Source organism: Mastomys coucha, unplaced genomic scaffold (assembly GCF_008632895.1).
Source record: "Mastomys coucha isolate ucsf_1 unplaced genomic scaffold, UCSF_Mcou_1 pScaffold1, whole genome shotgun sequence".
Classification (NCBI taxonomy): domain Eukaryota; kingdom Metazoa; phylum Chordata; class Mammalia; order Rodentia; family Muridae; genus Mastomys; species Mastomys coucha.
In genome coordinates, this window is record NW_022196891.1 from 25,765,091 (window position 1) to 25,782,341 (window position 17,251).

A 17,251-nucleotide genomic window follows, 5' to 3' on the forward strand; every position below is an offset into this window, starting at 1 on the left:
GCAAGTGTGCCAAGATCAACCCCACCCCATCTTTCCTTGGACTTCCCCTTGTGCTTACTCCAGGCTCAGAGTGGTTTAGGCACCAGGTGCTCAACCCAGCTGGGAAGTCTCACTCATCGAGCCGGCACCTGCACTCCAGAAGCAATAGAGTTGGGAAAACAGTTGCTTTGAGGGGTGCAGAGGAGCCAGAGGGGTTGGGGCCAGTTGCACCTCAGGCTGCTGACCCAGGGGAGCTGGTTTGGCGAGTCCTGGGGTCTGAAGGGTGTACTAACCCAGAGAAGGGGAGGAGGGCCTGGAGGAGAGATGAGGGAGGAGGGGAAGGCATGAGGGAGGGGCACGGGAGCAGCTGCTGTGGGAGGCTAGGCGCAAGGTGGGTCCCCGCGGCCCCAGCGCCCCGCGGCTCCGGGGGACGCACCAGGCAGCCAATGGATGCGCAGAGGTGTACAGCAGATGGCGTCCGACTGCGCCGTTCCTTCCTCCTCCTCCTCGTCCTCCTCTTCCTCCTGCTTCAGTGCTGAGCAGCCAGAGTCGCAGCCGGGTTGCCAGACGCTGGAATGGGTGGTCTCCCGACACACACCACCATCTTCACTGGGGAAGCTCGGGGCTCGGCGGCTCCCAGAAGCTGCAGCTGCGGCTCGGGCGAGACTGGTGAGTGCGGCCGCGCTGTGCCCCAGCTGGCAGGGACTGATGCGGCGGGTCCCCTTGGCTGGCCGGATGGAGAGATAGCTGCCTGGACTGGGGGCGCCTCCCGCACAGACTTTCCTAGCCAGGCACCTTCCCTCGCCCCTTCGCCCAGCCAGTAGCGGGAACTTGGAACCGGAGCCTTTGGCTCTGGGCTGCGGGAAGGATTGGCTGCTGGGGGTGCAGAAGGCTTGGATCTTCTAATCGGGAGGGCAGGCGGGGATACCCCGAGACTTAGGCATAGGTCTCAGGCAATTGAACTGAGAAAGCATGGGGTTCCAGCTTGCTTTGTGGGGAACCTTTGTGGGGGTTCCCCAATCTGTGCGTGGAACCGTAGATCCCAGCACGGGGAGTTCTGTAGGTTTTTTAAACTGGTCGAGTGAAGGGTCCCCTTTGAGTAGCCCGGACTGCAAAATCCGCGCATGGGTGCTCAGGGACCCAAGAGGATATCTGAGCAAGCCAAGAAGTTTTGCAGCGTCCTCTGGTTTCTCCCTGCAGTGACAGAAGGCCACAGCAACAGTTTACATGCCCGTGGTTCTTGAGGGGGCGAGGGGTGAGCACACAGGTTGGACATGACACCACATTGCTTTTTGAGAGAGAGAAAAAAAACGGGTCCAGTATGTGAGAGTGGGAAGCAAGGAGAAGGAGCATGCCTTCCCCTATCGCTTCCACTTGCATGTTCTATACACTATTAAAGTTATTTGAAAAGGGAAATGAAACCTCAGCTCTCTGGCGTCCCCATACATTGAGTCTTGAAGTTGGAAAGCTTGGAATGTGCGCCCCCCCCTGTGTGTGTGTGTGTGTGTGTGTGTGTGTGTGTGTGTGTGTGTGTTTGTAGTTGTGGATGAGGGCAATAAGCATTCCCTGGCTGTATTTCTTTCACACACACGCACACGCACCGTCTTGTAGAGGCAGGGATGGTATTTCATGGTACTTTTTTCTTTTGAAAATTCTTAAAGAATGATCATCCTTTAAAAGCTCCTGCAATTCAATTCTGCCCAGTGAGTGGAGTCCAATGGTATCAGAAGACTTTGGTCCACTCTGTACAAAGTGCCAGGGTTCCTGGTGCTCCTTTTAGTGCTGAGATGGTCTGTTGGCAACTGGCTATTGCCCTCCTTCAAATAGTCTTGTATGTGGTGGTGGGGTGGAAAGCACCTGCCTGAGGTCTCAACACATCTGTGAGTGTTTATTATCGGGTGGGTAATGCATGCAGGCAGGGATCATACCGACCGACCTGTGGGGCTTGTGCGTGGGTGCATTTGTGTGTGTGTGTGTGTGTGTGTGTGTGTGCACGTGCGCGCACGTTGTGTTTCTGGAGTTTCCTTTTTCCAGACTATCTTTGGATGTCAGAGAGATCTTATCCCCTCTGGCATTTCAGAAAACAATCTGGGATTGTTGGATAACTGGGAGGAGCTGATCTACAGGGAAATCCTCTCCTTCTAACTCAGTTAAGGCTTCCCGAGAGCCACTTAAGGGTACCACTAACCAAATCAAGAAGTCCTGTTCAGTGGTGAGTGTGTGCTTTGAACTTTGTGGGTTGAAGGTTATAGAAAGTTTCAATTTTGAGGCTTTCCTTTGATGCTTGTTTTTAAACCTCTGTGCTATTTCAAACAAGAGCCTTCTTTGTAAACCTAATGTGACAAGTTCCCTCTTGTCTTAGAGGCACAGAAGGAAGTGGAATTCTCCAGACTGGCTTCTACTTTCCCTGGTCATTGTATACTTGCTGGAAGCCAAGGACTGGAAACTCCTGTTCATGCACGTTTAAGTGAAAAGGGATTGTAAAGATGATTTTTCTGGTCTTGTGACAACTTACCCATATGCGTCTAAAGAATTGTGAGGACCATGTTGTTTTAGAGGGTTTGGAGCAGCCTCACATGTTTTCATAGACAGGTCTAGAAGCTCTGTGTACCTGCAGACCTTTCAGTGTTCTGAAGATACCCCAAGGTATCTTCCTGGAGTGTGCTGCCTGTGGACAGTGGACCTCTCATGTCTACTGTGAGGTTTGAGACACAATGGCTTCACTCAATATTTTCTTCAGTATTTAAATTGATCCTTCAAAAAATGTTCTTCGCAGTATTTCTTAATCCTTCTTCATTTTTTTTTCATCCAAGTTATTGCTTGTTAAAAACTTGAAAGGCTAGACAGATAGCAAATAATTACTGATCACAAAGAGCATGCAAACACAGACTGCTGTTTTGAGGACTGGCATTGGTAAGTTGGTCACTAAATGTACAATTCTGTTCTCTCCTGAGCTTGTCTTTCAAGGGAAAGAGAGGGGATGGAAGGAAAATAATACTTAAGATGTTCTTTACAAAGGCCGTCGAGAACTTTGTCTACTTGCTGAGAGTCTTGTTTCTGAAGGAATCATTATTTTTTTTTTATTATATCTGTAAAAAATGAAGTCTGTCTTTAAGTCACTGACTAAACAGACAGAATGAAAAGCTAGGATGAAAGTTAATGGGAGAGGAGTGTCTGAACCATTTTCAGTCTGACAACCCCTTTTAATTGTACTTCAGAAGTTGAAGCTAGAGTAATACAATTCTTTTATAGAAAAAAAAAAGCCATCTTGCCCAAACTGCAATTTTGATGTTCTGTACACCTTTGTTAAGATTAGGCACTAATGTAATAACTTTGATTGAATGGATTGAATAGGATGATGGAGAAAGGATGACTGGTCCTATTCAGTGAACAGTCAAAATGACAAATGATACGATACATTAAGTGAATGATTAAGATAAACAGATTAAAGAATTCTAAATAATGTCAACTATACCAGTTGGAGAAAAGAAAAAATGAACAGCACCATAAGCAACCAGGCTTCAGAGGCACAGAGGCTTGTGCCGTGAGCAACAAAAGGGTCCCTTCCTATATATTATAAACGTCTCGGTTCGGAGTCTGGATTTAACATCACCTTCTTTATGTTTTCACGAGGAGATATTTCCCAGTCTACAACTTTAAAAGACACTCAGCCATAATCACTTTAGTACCAGGCAGCTTCGTAGCTATACCATGAGTCCTTAATTTAGAGTTGTTAGCAGGATTAATATCTAAGTGATAATTAACGCATCAAACCTGTGAAAGTGGGAAGACTTTTAGGTCTGATTTAATTCTCCAAGTTTACTATGGTGAGCCTGCTTGGAATCGGTGGGTGAACGCATCTCAAATCGCTGGCAGCTTGCTCCAAGTTAAATGGTTTTTTATCCTCAGATTTTCTCCTTTAAAACTTCTCCATTAATTGAGATTATGTTACTGATTTTTTTTCTTCCCAGAGGAAAACAGCCATGGCCAATGATATGGCCAGTTGCTTGCAATAATCGTCTGACGATTTCTTTCTATTTTATTTTTTAATTCTTTGACAATCTCACGTACATATACACTGAGTTTCCACTACCGTTATGCTTGCTGAGCCTTCTCTCTTTCCTAGTCAAGTCTTCCTTCATGCCAGCCTAGCCACTTCACTTGGTCTCTTTGCTTTGGATCCACTGTGTTTAATTGGGGTTACACTGCTGAGCCAGAGTCCAGAGTTATTTACTGGAATGTGGAGAGTTTATCAATGGCTGTATCACCAAAGAAATAGACACCTCACTCTCTCAACACCCATTCATTGGCCAGAGTCTCCTAGGGACAAGTTGGACATTACGAGGCCTCTCCTAGCCATGATGGGCTAGTGATGGGTTCAGTCTTATACGTAGTCGCAGTGGGTTCCTGAGGCGACGGCCGTATCCTGTCCTGGAGATACTTCCACAGCACTCCCAACCTGTAGCTCTCACAGTCTCTGAACCTCTTCCTCTTCTTCGATGTTTCTTAAGCCTTGGGAAGGTGATGGAAATGTCCTGTTTCTAGCTGGTGGTTTAAAGTGAGTACCCCATAGCTACTAGATCAAGTATTGTATAGGAAGAGAAGAGGAAAGTGGAGGATTAGTTCCTTCTGCTCCTCCGGTGAATTTTTAGAACACTAGGGGTGCTGTGGAATGGATTTCACTGTGGGTAAAAAAGCTCCTGGTCACTGCAAAAGGTGGAGAGCTGAACTCACACTCTTGCTTGTCAAGTGAACAATCAAGTTGCCTGGTTAGTACATGTGAGAAACCGGTGTGTTATATAACTGTGCTACAGAGCTGGAAAAACCACAGTGCATTCTGGAGCAGCTCAGAGAACATATCAGCTTCTGGTTATTTGGTGTCTGTGATTGAACAACTCTAAATAAAACAACTCTTTGCTGTAGATATTTTTTTTTTCTGGAAGATTTCTTTTTTGGGAGGAGAAGGTAGGTTAAAAAATAGTCCTCATAAGAGAAAAGTGTAACTCTTGACCCAGTGGAGGGAATCCACAGGGCAGTGTTTCCTGGATGCAGCAAAAGGCTATCAGCACCAGAGAAGGGATATTTTTGCAGCAAAGACGACAATGCTGGCTTGTGCTTTTGCCTCTCTAGGCATATTTTAATTGTGAGCCTCTTGTAATTAAATATGCAGCAGCTAAAAGAGCGGAATCCCAAGTAACTAAGTCACTACTGATCCCTGAGTGCCTGGACTGCAGGAAACGTTCTTTGCTGGGTTACACTTGCCTGCCTGAGGGCTGGCTACAGATTGGTGCCCTGGTGCTATGTTCCCGAACCGTCCATTACTTCTGGAACCATCACAACCTGGCAAAGAACTCAAAACTTCGCAGCGGTCAGGCATGATTGCCTTGGTCTTGGTGTATAGTTTTGTAGTAATGCTTATGTTAATTTTGGGTCCCTTCAGATGGTATTTTTATAAGCACACTGTGCAGTAGGTATAAGTGAGGTGTTTTAATTATAGTAAGGCCGACGCTTGCAGTAATGTCTTTCCAAGTTTGCTTCTGGACGCTCCTCTATTGATTTCTATTGTTTGTGCTTATGTTAGGTGTTTTTGGGGTGATCTGGCCACTGTGATTGATCCAGCCATACAGGGTATAAAAATATCAAAGTATTTCTGTACACATAAATAAATGGGTCCAGTGCAGGTCCCTTGGTGACTCCACTACCCTGGTGTCCTGCAGGTGGCTCCCCTAACTTTCCTTAGATAGTATTATTTCAGCTACTAGGATATCACCCCCACCCCCTTTAGGCTATTGCATCTTCCAGATGACTTGTACCTGAGTGCTAGCAGTTGTAATATGTTAATATTATCTCTGGATGTTTTTAGTCAGAACAAGACTAAGTGCAACCATTGGCATCCTATGTAGTTGAATTTAAAATCTGTTTGCATTTCCATTGTAGTGTTTTGTCTATACAATTTATATCTATTTAAACAGAGGTGTACTGATGGCCTCAAGGTATGGAAACTCCTTTCAGCTGAGTTATCAATTCAGATAAAGCCATTGGATTTTCAACTTGATTTACTTCTCTAAAGAAACATGAAGATGCTTAAACGTAAAACATGCAATACGAATAGTACTAGTAAGGGGTAGAACCAAATTTCTAATCAAGGTCACCCACTGCAGGGAGAGATCATCTTCTCCACAGAGACCCTTCATCAAAATTATGTCTACAGGAGGACTTTGACAGGATTGTTTTTTCTTCAGGAAAAAAGGTAGTTATTTTTCTTCCCTGCCTCCTCCATTTCTAGTCTTTAGAATTAAAGTTGGTTTATTTCCTACTGACTTCCATTCATTTTGAATCATTATTTGTATACAAATTATCATATTATTTAAATTGTAATGCTTCCTAGACAAGCACACAGAGGTGAGTTGTTAATGCCCTCCAAAATACTTTAAGGAAAAATCTTTCATATTTTCTTTCAGATTTCCTTTTATCTTTTAAACATTCATTTATCCTGTGTGTGTGTGTATGTGTGTGTGTGTGTGTGTGCGTGTGTGTGTGAGAGAGAGAGAGAGAGAGAGAGAGACAGAGACAGAGACAGAGACAGAGACAGAGACAGAGACAGAGACAGAGGGAGGGAGGGAGAGAGATCTTGCATAAGCATACACCCACATGTGTGGAGCTCAGAGAGAATAACTTTCAGAAGTCATTTTTCTCTCTTCACCTTGTAAATTTTGGGGCCTAAACTCAGACTCTCAGCTTGGCAGCAACCACCTTCACCTGCTAATCTATTTTGCTGGCCACCTTTTAATTCCTTTCAACTAAACTTACACAATGCTAGATGGTCCCTGAAAAGTAGAAAGGCTACTTGTATAGAAGAATAACCTTCTAGGTCCGACATCAACTTGAACTTGTACCAGTCATCAACATCCTGTTACCTGTCTCTTTCAAGACTCCCACGAGCCTCCCATCTTATCCAACATGGTCACAAGCACTTTTACTCCCCACCTCCTCTCTCAGCAGTTTTCCAAACCCTACCTATGAGTTAAAACTCAGTTTTAATTATGTTTTCACTGAGATTTCTCTGATTAGGGTAGTTCATAAAGTCCTTTCTCTGCCCAAACAACTCAGGGGGTAAAATTCTAATTTTATTGTTTGATTAAATCTGTTTCCTCATTAGCATCTATTGGTGGAGTTCTGATGGCACTGGCTTTGAGTAGGAAAGGGTAGCCCTTTCTACTGTGAATTCTAGAAAATGCTGTAGAGGAGACGGTGACAGGGGCTTGGGTGACAACAGCCGTCTGAGGACATATTGAGAGAGGACTGACAGCACACAGGTGGGCAAAGGCAGTGGCTGCCAATTATCAATGACCTCTGACACGTTACACATCAGGCTGAGTGTATGAGAACCACTTTGTCTAATCCTATTAACTGTTATTTCTAAGCAGGAAACATTTTCAGAATCATATTTTTTTTTGTTCATATTAGGATGCTGAGACTGAGGGAAACTTGGCACTCTTTTATGACCTTTCCTAGGGAGACATGAGGAATCAAAGCATCTGTTCACCCAAGATAGGTAGGACACTGGGCCAATTGTCTTAGGAAACAATTCTGTTCAAGCTTACCTTAGAGAACAGGCTAGTTTATCAGGGTTACCTCCAGGAGTGTGGGTGCCTTAAAGAAAGCTGCATCCATGAAAGGGCCACTCCACTCTATGTGATGGCATACACAAGCTGCGTACGTGGAGTTTCTCCAATGACGTGGAGGCAGCTTGGCAGATAGAGTCTCCTCTCCATAGTAACTGTTACACATGTAGCTTTAGGAAGGGGCCCTGTGGGTCTTGTTAAGTTTTAGGAGCTTCCAGAGACTTGTGACTTTTGTTGACTTCCTGAGCCCTCTAAATTTTGTTACTTCCTGAATCTTAAAGAACCAGGGGGAGGAGGTGGGGGATGGGGGATGGATGGTTTCATTTCTGTGGAGATGGCTACTCAATAGTCACCTTGTCTAAGGCCACAGAAGTTGCAAAACTTTGAGACAAGGCATCATTTCTTTTCTTTTCTTTTCTTTTTTTTTTTAAGTTGGCTTTCTAAGGAAGCATTGCAGGCTCGGGAACTTCAGACCTGGAAAATCCCCACCATATCCATGTTCTTTGTCATTAAGTGGGTTATTAAAACAGAACTATTTGATCAGCTGTGTGGAATCTTAGCTTTGGAATTCACAAGAGAAAGAAAGGGGGGTAGTAAGACTTCCGACTGGGTTGAGAGAAGTGGGCTGATGATGTTCGCATTCACCGTTTCTGTGTCATATGTACCCACTGAAAGTATCCTAGGTCCTAGGAGATAGTGTCGGCCCAGAGAGGATAGGAGCTGTTCCTGAGTGAAGCATTTCTGAGAAATCATAGTGTGCTTTTCACTTTAAAAAATGCTTTGTTATTATTTACTTGCATGTATGTATATATGTATGTATGTACGTACGTATAGATGGATATGTGCTTGTATGCAGGTCCTTGTAAGGGCAAAAGAAGGCATCAAATGCACTGGAGCTGAAGTTTTATTCTATGGTGAGCCACCATACACAAGGGCTAGGAACTGAACCATGATCGTCTGCAAGAGCAACAAACAAGCATACCCTTTAACTTCACAGCCATCTCTGCAGCTCCTAAAACATGTTTTAAAATATGACTTATTGGGCTTGCAAGGTGGCTCCATAGGTAAAGGTGCTTGCTGCAAAAGCCTGGCATCCTGAGTTTGATTCCCAGGACCCACAGTGAACAGCAAGAACAGATCTGGAAAAACTGTCCTCTGACCTCCACACACATGCTGTACATAGAACTGTCCTCTGACCTCCACACACATGCTGTACATAGAACTGTCCTCTGACCTCCACACACATGCTGTACATAGCACATGTATACCTAAACACTCTCTCTCTCTCTCTCTCTCTCTCTCTATCTATCTCACACACACACACACACACACACACACACACACACATAATAACAAAAATAAAAATTACTTAAAAATTTAAAAAAAGATCCCTTTATTGAAAGGATCTTACTCAGTCAGCAGGAAGTTTTCAGATGTGGAGTTCTGTGGGATTGTATAATAAGCCCATGTCCCATACTGATGTCTTTTAACATTTTGCACAGAAATATAGCAATTGGAATATGACCAGTTTCCCTCTTTGCTCCTGACAGAATCATATATAAAGAAGTGCAAAAGAGTTGGAGTTGCAGAGATATATTTTTTTTTTTACTCATTCCAGGAGTGAACATGTTCCTATTCAGAGCTGTCTGAATCTGTGATAGGTTTTCTCACGGAAAAGTGAGTTCCTCCTCTTTGTGGATGTTCAAGCGGAGGATAAACAACTATATTACAGAGCATTATGCAGAGAGGGTGCATGGATCGAGGGTTTTCTGTGTCACACTATATTCCTGATGCTGCTATATGTATATTAGTGTGGGAAATCCTATTTTAAAAACTTTTGAGGGGGCTGGCAAGAAGGCTCCTTTGCTAAAGTTCTTGTCTTAGAGGATAAGAATCTGAGTTCAAATCCCCAGAATCCCTTTAAGAAAGCTGGGTGTGATCATTTGTGCTGATATTCCCAGGTTAAGCCAGTAGAAACAGGATGATGATTGGTGTTGAGTCAGTGAGTTCTAGGCCAGTGAGAGACCCTGACTCATTTAAACAAACAAAGGAGACAAGATTTTGCTGTGTAGCCCTGCCTGGCCTGGAACTTATGAATAATAGGTTGACCTTGAACTCATAGAAATCTTTCTCCCTCTACCTCCCAAGCACTAGGATTAAATATGTTTACCACCACATCCAGATCTTAGTACTTCTGCTTTGCTGCTACTACTACTATTCATTTTGAAGATACGGTAATAGCAAATGAATTGACCTAGCTCAGCATTTATCCCCACACTGTGGCTCTAGAACAACACTCTCACCAGAAATGGATGGTGAGCCATGAGTACAAAACACATGTTCATATTAAAAAAAATAAAGTTAATTTTAATGTTAGTAAAATATGTTATTACATGTATATATCTATGCATTTCATTTTAATATGTATGGATTATAGACAAGTTATTTATGAAATGCTATATAGATCTTTGATGTAACATGTCTCAAACTCTCATCTGTCTTTTATATTTGCAAGCTAAACTATATTCTTCAATGAGCACCAAGTGCTTGTAGCTGTTGGCCTCCATGTTGTGTATGCCTCGAATCCACACTCACAATAATGTCACTCTTCCATTTGCTTTTGACTACCCAGTTGGTTTCTAAAGCATGTATCACAGTTTCTGCATATGTTTATCAAGTTTGCTCTTAAAGGCTGGTGTGAATAATGTCTTGGGGGAGACTCTTGGGAACTATGGAGATCATCTAATCAGTGAAGTATTTGAGAAGCTACATGCACTCATATCTCTAGCATCTTTGTGAGAAGGCCAAACTTTGTACACATATCTGTAACACTATGTGTACCACCATGCTGAGGAGATGGAGATGGGCAGATCCCTGGAGCATCCTGACTAGACAGCTTTGCTTAGTGTATGGGTTTTAGATTCAGTGAGAGACCCCTATGTCAAAATTAAGTGGAAGAGTGATGGAGAAAGACAAATGACATACAATATGTACACGTATACACTACACATATACACGCATTCACATACAAGCCCTTACATACTGTCTCTCAGAGACACATTTAGTTCTTCAACCTATAAGACAAGAAGATTTCTGTGTCCCTCATCTGCAAAAGGCTAACTCCCACATGATTTGTACTGGTGAAGATGAAATACTTTTTTGTCTGGCTTCTATTTGACAAGTATTCATGCACAGTGTGAAGTCACCAAGTCATCTTGTCCCATCTCCAGCTCAGTAACCCCCATTTCTTTTGTCCTTTTCATTGTCCACGTCTATGGATTTGCTAGAGTGTATGTATAGTGCACCACATAGGGAGACTTGTTAAGAATCTGCCCATTTACAGGGAGCATGTGAAAATAAATGATATCCCTTAAGATGAATCAAACTGATCATCCCAGAATACATCTGATGGGCTTCACCAAAAGATGGTCCCCTTTTTCTACATCCTTGTTATGATGACTGCAGCTAGAAGTGACATGTGACCCACCAGAGTGATATTTCTGATCAAATTCTAGTAACCATTTGGTAAGATTGATTCATTTCCTGACAGGTTGCGTTTTTCTCAGAGAGATGAAAGGCTTTGCTCAAGTTGGTTTTCTGACAGGAACTGGCCCTCTGGGGTATGACATCATTCAGTTGAAAAATCAGAGGATAGCAGTCCTCTGATTGTGAGAAACATATATAGATTCTTGGGTTCTCTTTGTGCCTGAGTTAAACATCTCCTGAGTGAAACATGTTAGTGTGAAACTTCAGTAGTCTCAAGTTATTTTTGGTAAAGACCCCCTCTCTGTACAGGTATCTTAAACAGACTTTTAGTTGCTCCTTAAAAGAAGACATTGAGAGTTCTAAACTTCATGATAAGGAAGTTTCTTGTGAAGATGCATTCTAAAGATGTGTCATCTAATAGCATGTGCATGTTTCTTAGATTCTGCATTTGGAGTAGGGAGGCAGTAGACTCCAAGCATATTGCCCATGGACATGATGTTTTTCCCAGTGAAACTCTTATTTTAGCCTTTTCTTGACAGTGATTTTCATCTAGTAATACAAGCTAGCGTAAAGGGTAAGATGTGTTTGTAAGCTATGTGAATAGACTGTGGTGATTTGATGAATACCTGCTGTGCCCATAACATGGAATAGATAAAATCAAGTACAAAGAACCAATTTCAATACAGAAATTTCATGGAGAGGAGATATATTCATCTTTCCTTGGCAAATTGAATCACCTTTTCATATACCCGTCACCTCTCTTTGTCTGTATGCTCATCCATCTGTGGAAAGTCAAGCTCAAAAGTCACAATGTTGGTGCTGGAGAGATGACTCAGTGGTTCAGAGTGCTTGTTGGTCTTGCAGAGGATCTGGGTTTTGATCCCAGCATTCATGTCAGATAGATCACAACCATTATACCTTTTGGAGGCCTGACACCTTCTTCTGGCTGCTGTGAGTATCTACTTGTCTGACATGTTCATCTCTGTTGATTACCCTTAGTGACCTCTAACTAAGCAACTGGACCAGAATATTCAGTCATGCTTTTTAATTCTAAAAAGTATGTCATGGGATGAAGCCACATTCATAACTTGTCTAAGGATACTGATTGAGAATGTAGCTGAGATGTACATCACTTGACGTATACATTCCTGTGGGTTTGAGGTTTATTTCCTGCATTGGATGCATTCTTGTGAGCATGTACATGTACACAGACACACAGAGACACACACACACACACACACAGTGTGCTTCCGTATGGCTGTATGAGGATGGCAGTGTCTCCTGAAGAATATAGGGCTAAATAATACCTGGCTTACTGCTTAGTGTCTGTGAGCAAAAGGAATCAGTAAAAAAATGTGGGGCAGTGTAAGTTGTAGAATTGACTGTAGTAATGTGCCATCAGTATGATAGATCTCAAATTTTATAGACTGAGATAATGTCTTTCAGTTCATAGTGAATGCTTCTACACTGCTTGACTATAGTACCATGTACTATTTTTCTCTCGCTGGGGTGTAGAGTGATACCCCACAATTTACTAGGGACAAAGGACTTTTCATGGAGTTGTATATAAATGCAACTCTCAGAAAAAGAAAAGAATACTTCAGAGAAAAAGTTGCATGTGTGGGAATTTATCAATGAAGAGATCCTGTATGCAGAGGGAGATAGTTAGGTCCCCATGTATGTATTTGTTTCTGTCAAAAATTTTCCAACATTTTTGATTCTGATCTTGACCATACACATGATTCTTCCTTCTGAAATCACAGAAAAGTGCATGAAGCACTTTGAAGTCAAAGACATGTGTCTTCGTTAGAGTTTCTATTCCTGCTCAAACATTATGACCAAGAAGCAAGTTGGGGAGGAAAAGGTTTATTCAGCTTACTTCCACATTGCTGTTGATCACCAGAGGAAGTCAGGACTGGAACTCAAGCAGGTCAGGAAGCAGGAGCTGATGCAGAGGCCATGGAGGGATGTTCTTTACTGGCTTGCTTTCCCTGGCTTGCTCAGCCTGCTCTCTTATAGAACCCAAGACTTCCAGCCCAGGGATGGCACCACCCACAAGGGGCCCTACCCCCTTGATCACTAATTGAGAAAATGCCCCACAGCTGGATCTCATGGAGGCACTTCCCCAACTGAAGCTCCCTTCTCTGTGATAACTCCAGCCTGTGTCAAGTTGACACACAAAACCAGCCAGTACTACATGCAAGACTTCTTTAGGGTTTATTTGAAACAATAACACCACTGCAGGCTAGCTATGCAGGCTTATCCTTTTTACTGGTTAATTAAAAGCTGCATTCCATTCTCAAACTCTGTGGTTTTCAAAATCGTGATGGTCATAGTCTAAACGCAGCAAGACCCAAATCCTTATAATCTAAGATAAACAGTCTTGGTGTCTTGGTGTTTGCCATTGTGTGGCAGGGATAAAATTATCCATTGATTTGGCAGCACATTTGGCAAGCATGCATGTTTGGTAAATTCTGACAAGATAAAAGCATCAGAAATAGCCAGGCCATCATTCAGCCCCAACGACTGAGAGCAGAAGTGCCCAAAATAGCATGAAAACATTTATGCCATGAAGCCCTTTATTAGTATGAGTAGGAGGAAAGAATGTAGTGGGGTGTACAGGTATAGGTATAGGTATAGGTATAGGTATAGGTATAGGTATAGGTATAGGTATAGGTATAGATATAGGCATAGACATATGAATAGGTATACAAATATATCTAATGACAAGAATGAAAATTCAGGATAAGTAATGATGAAAGACAAAATAATTCCTAGTCTTTGTTATCAGATGTATTCACAAATAGAATTTGACTGAAGCCAATGGAAGAAATAACTGGAAGGAGTAAAGAGAAATAAAGCATACTGCTTTGAAGTTAGAGAAATCTCTATGTCCTCCTCAGAGTGTGTATTCTATACAATTAAGAGAAACTTTATGGATAAAAGTATGTTAGGTATTTATCTGTTGTGGAGAAAAAGTAGTCTGACCAAAAAAGCAACTTAAAGGAGAACAATTTACCTTGGATTACAGTTCTGGGGGAGGGATATAGCCCCTCATGGCAGGGAATATATGGTAGCAGGAGCAGAAGACCTTCCTAGGTCAGGAAGCTTAGTGATTGCATTTCATCCAATCACTGGAAGGAGGAAGGGAAGGAAGGAGAGAGGGAGACAGAGAGAGAGAGAAAGAGAGAGAGAGAGAGAGAGAGAGAGAGAGAGAGAGAGAGAGAATGACAGAGAGAATGAGAGAGAGAATGAGAGAGAGAATGAGAACATGCACAGAAAGCACAGAAAGTGAGGCAAGGCTATACAACCTTAAAGCCTCCCCCCCCCCCAGTGACATATTTCCTTTATGGTCCCATATTCTCAAAGCTCCATAAGCTCCCCAAACATCAGGGAAAAGAACTGTTCAAATCCATGAGCCTGTGAGGGCCATTTCTCATTCAAACCAAAACCAAGGGCCACAACACATGCTGGGAAACGAAACACCAGGCAACGCAATGCGTGTAAAGTGCTTTTTCTGATTGAACAGAAGTTCAATCATGGAACAAGCCAGCTATACTCTTTCCTGCATTTTCATATCTTGTATTTTCCCCCAGAATTGTAGCTTTGCAAGCAACTACCGTGTCAGTGTCTGCATTTGAAACTTACACTTAAAGCTACTTGGTCTGGTCTTGATTACAGCTCAAACCCATCTTGTCAAAGTTACAAACTCATTCCCAGCTGTCAAGTTTCTGCAGATGTTTTCCAGTAAGTATTCATAATGAAGATGAACACAGATATAATTAAAGGTCCTGGAGAGGTCACTCACTGGGTGACCACCTTTCCATATTTTCCAGCTACGAAAGTATGAGGGCTTGCGTTCCATCCCCAGAAACCACAAACACGTTGACTGTGGTGATGCAGACCAGTACCCCCAGTGCTTTAGAGGTAGACGTGGATCCCTGGGAGGATCCTTGGTGGGCAGTCAGTCTGGTTGATATGGTGAGTACCAGGTTAGTGTGGGACCCTGTTTCACAAATTAAGATAGAGAGTGATTAAAAAAGACAACCAACATAAACTTTTGGCTTCCACATGTATACACACACACACACACACACACACACACACACACACACACACACAGGAATCTTACTAAACTAAAGGAGCCAAGTGTTCATTGGTGAAGTCCTTATCATCCTGCCATTTTGACTCTCTATTCTAAAGTTGCCAACATGAGCCCTGAAGAGTCAGACAAGCAGACTGAGTGACTTTGCACTGAGTGTAAACCGGAAGAGAATGAAATGCAGCACTCTTTGCCTAAAAATAGAATAACTGCAAACTTGTGCTGAAGGTGGCACATTTCCTTTTTCTGATTTCCCAAGACGTGCATGCATCAAACTTGACTTAATTCTGATTTATTAACAAGATAACAATGCTTTATGGTGCACAGCTTATTAACTATGTAGGGGAAATGCTGCAAGGGCAGATATACTCCTCTTCCGAGAGGACTTTGAAGCCAATAAGTGAAGGCGTGGAAGCTTAAAGCAGTGTAAGGATGAGTGTGCTCTCAGACACAGGTGCCATCAGAACCTCTAGTGTTTATTGATCCAGAGTGTAGAGAAAGCGAAAGGCGTGCTTGCAGAATATTCTGATCAATATTCTGATCAAAATATTCTCACCACTTTCTCCTTCCCTTGCCTCTCCTCTCTTCTCCTGTTGCCTCCTCTCTTAGGTTTCCCTCACCTTCTTCTTCCTCCTTTCCCCTCCCTCCTTCTTCCTCTCCCCCCTTCCTTCCCCTTCCCTCCCTCCCTCCATCCCTCCCTTCCTTCCTTCCTTCTTACCTCCCTCCCTCCCTCCCTCTCTCCCTCTCTCCCTCCCTCCCTCTCTTCCTTCCCCCTTCTTTCCCTCCTTCCTTCCTTCCTTCTTTCCTTCCTCCCTCCCTTCCTTCCTCCCTCCCTTCCTTCCTTCCTTCCTTCCTTCCTTCCTTCCTTCCTTCCTTCCTTCCTTCCTTCCTTCCAGCCTTCCTTCCTTCCTTCCTGCCTTTCTTTCTTTTTCTCTTTCTGTATAGCCCAGACTGGCCTGGAACTCATGAGTCCCATCTTAGCCTCTTGGTGCTGGGATTGCAAGCATGTGCCTCCACACTTTTTTTCCAGATTTACTTTTCTGTAAACCTTTTCATTTGGTCAGAAACTGCCACTTTAAGAAAATTAAGGTGCTAGCAGAGATGGAAGTAGAGAAATGTTAAATCAGTTCTTTTAAAAGAGAAAAGACTGAGTAATGCCAGTGTAACTGCTAGGAGCAAGCACTTACTGAGCATCTTCCCTGAGCCCTGAAGCCTGCTCTAAGAGAAGGGGGGACTCTGACTACCTAGATGCTTCTTCAGGAGATTTATCTGGAGAAAAAAAAGGAACACATCAGCTCATTTTTTTAAAAGAATATCAGGTCATCAAAACCATCCCCAAAGTACCCTTCAAATCCACCAAGTCAAGCAAAACCACGGCTAATGACATGCTTGTTTTCATCAGAGCTGGCATTAAGTAAAATTTATAACACATTCGAGTTTACATTATAGTTTTGTTGTATGCTACGTGCACGCTTGAGGACACTGAATTCCCACTGTGTGATTTCTACATTATTATTATTTCTTTTTTGGGACACTTATATTTCATTAAGTGGGTACCAGAGTTTCCTGGAGATCTGTCTGTTTTGTGGCAGGTTACTGACTATGTGTGTCATGTGTATTTTTCTTAATGACAAGTCCTCAGTCAGAACAGCAACTCCTAATTATAATTTATAATATTTTTCCTTTGGAAAATATTCAGTTTATTACATTTATTTGTCTATGAGGAGGGGGAAATGCACACATGCATGTCATGAATATATAGATCAGGGCCAAATTTGTGACAATGACTTTTCTACTTCTACCATGTGGGTCCTGAGGATCACAACCTTGTTTTCTGTTATCAGTTATAATAGCAAGTGATGTCACCCACTGACCCACCTCAGAGTTCCTCATAATCCAGAGGATGACTCAGTTTTTAGAGCATAAAAGCTGTGTCTTTATTGATGAATGACATCAATATAAATCTTGTTCTAGTGTAAATGTCCTGGTTTCACTGCAGACCACAAGCCTTGCACTGTATTTGGACTCTTTCCATGGTGCTGAACACATTTCCGTGTAT

The 17,251-nt window shown here is 42.8% G+C and overlaps 1 protein-coding gene across 2 annotated transcripts in view; it reads left to right on the forward strand.

Annotated features, from left to right (window-relative positions):
• The first annotated feature begins 350 nt into the window (after positions 1–350).
• The window catches only part of Thsd7b (thrombospondin type 1 domain containing 7B), an 895,860-nt gene continuing 878,959 nt past the window's right edge, over positions 351–17,251 (forward strand). The window contains exon 1 of one of the 2 annotated variants that reach the window (XM_031381328.1): positions 351–648. The gene's annotated coding sequence lies outside the window, so the exon portion shown is untranslated. The remainder of the gene's footprint in view (positions 649–17,251) is intronic. The other variant, XM_031381317.1, reaches the window with a different exon arrangement.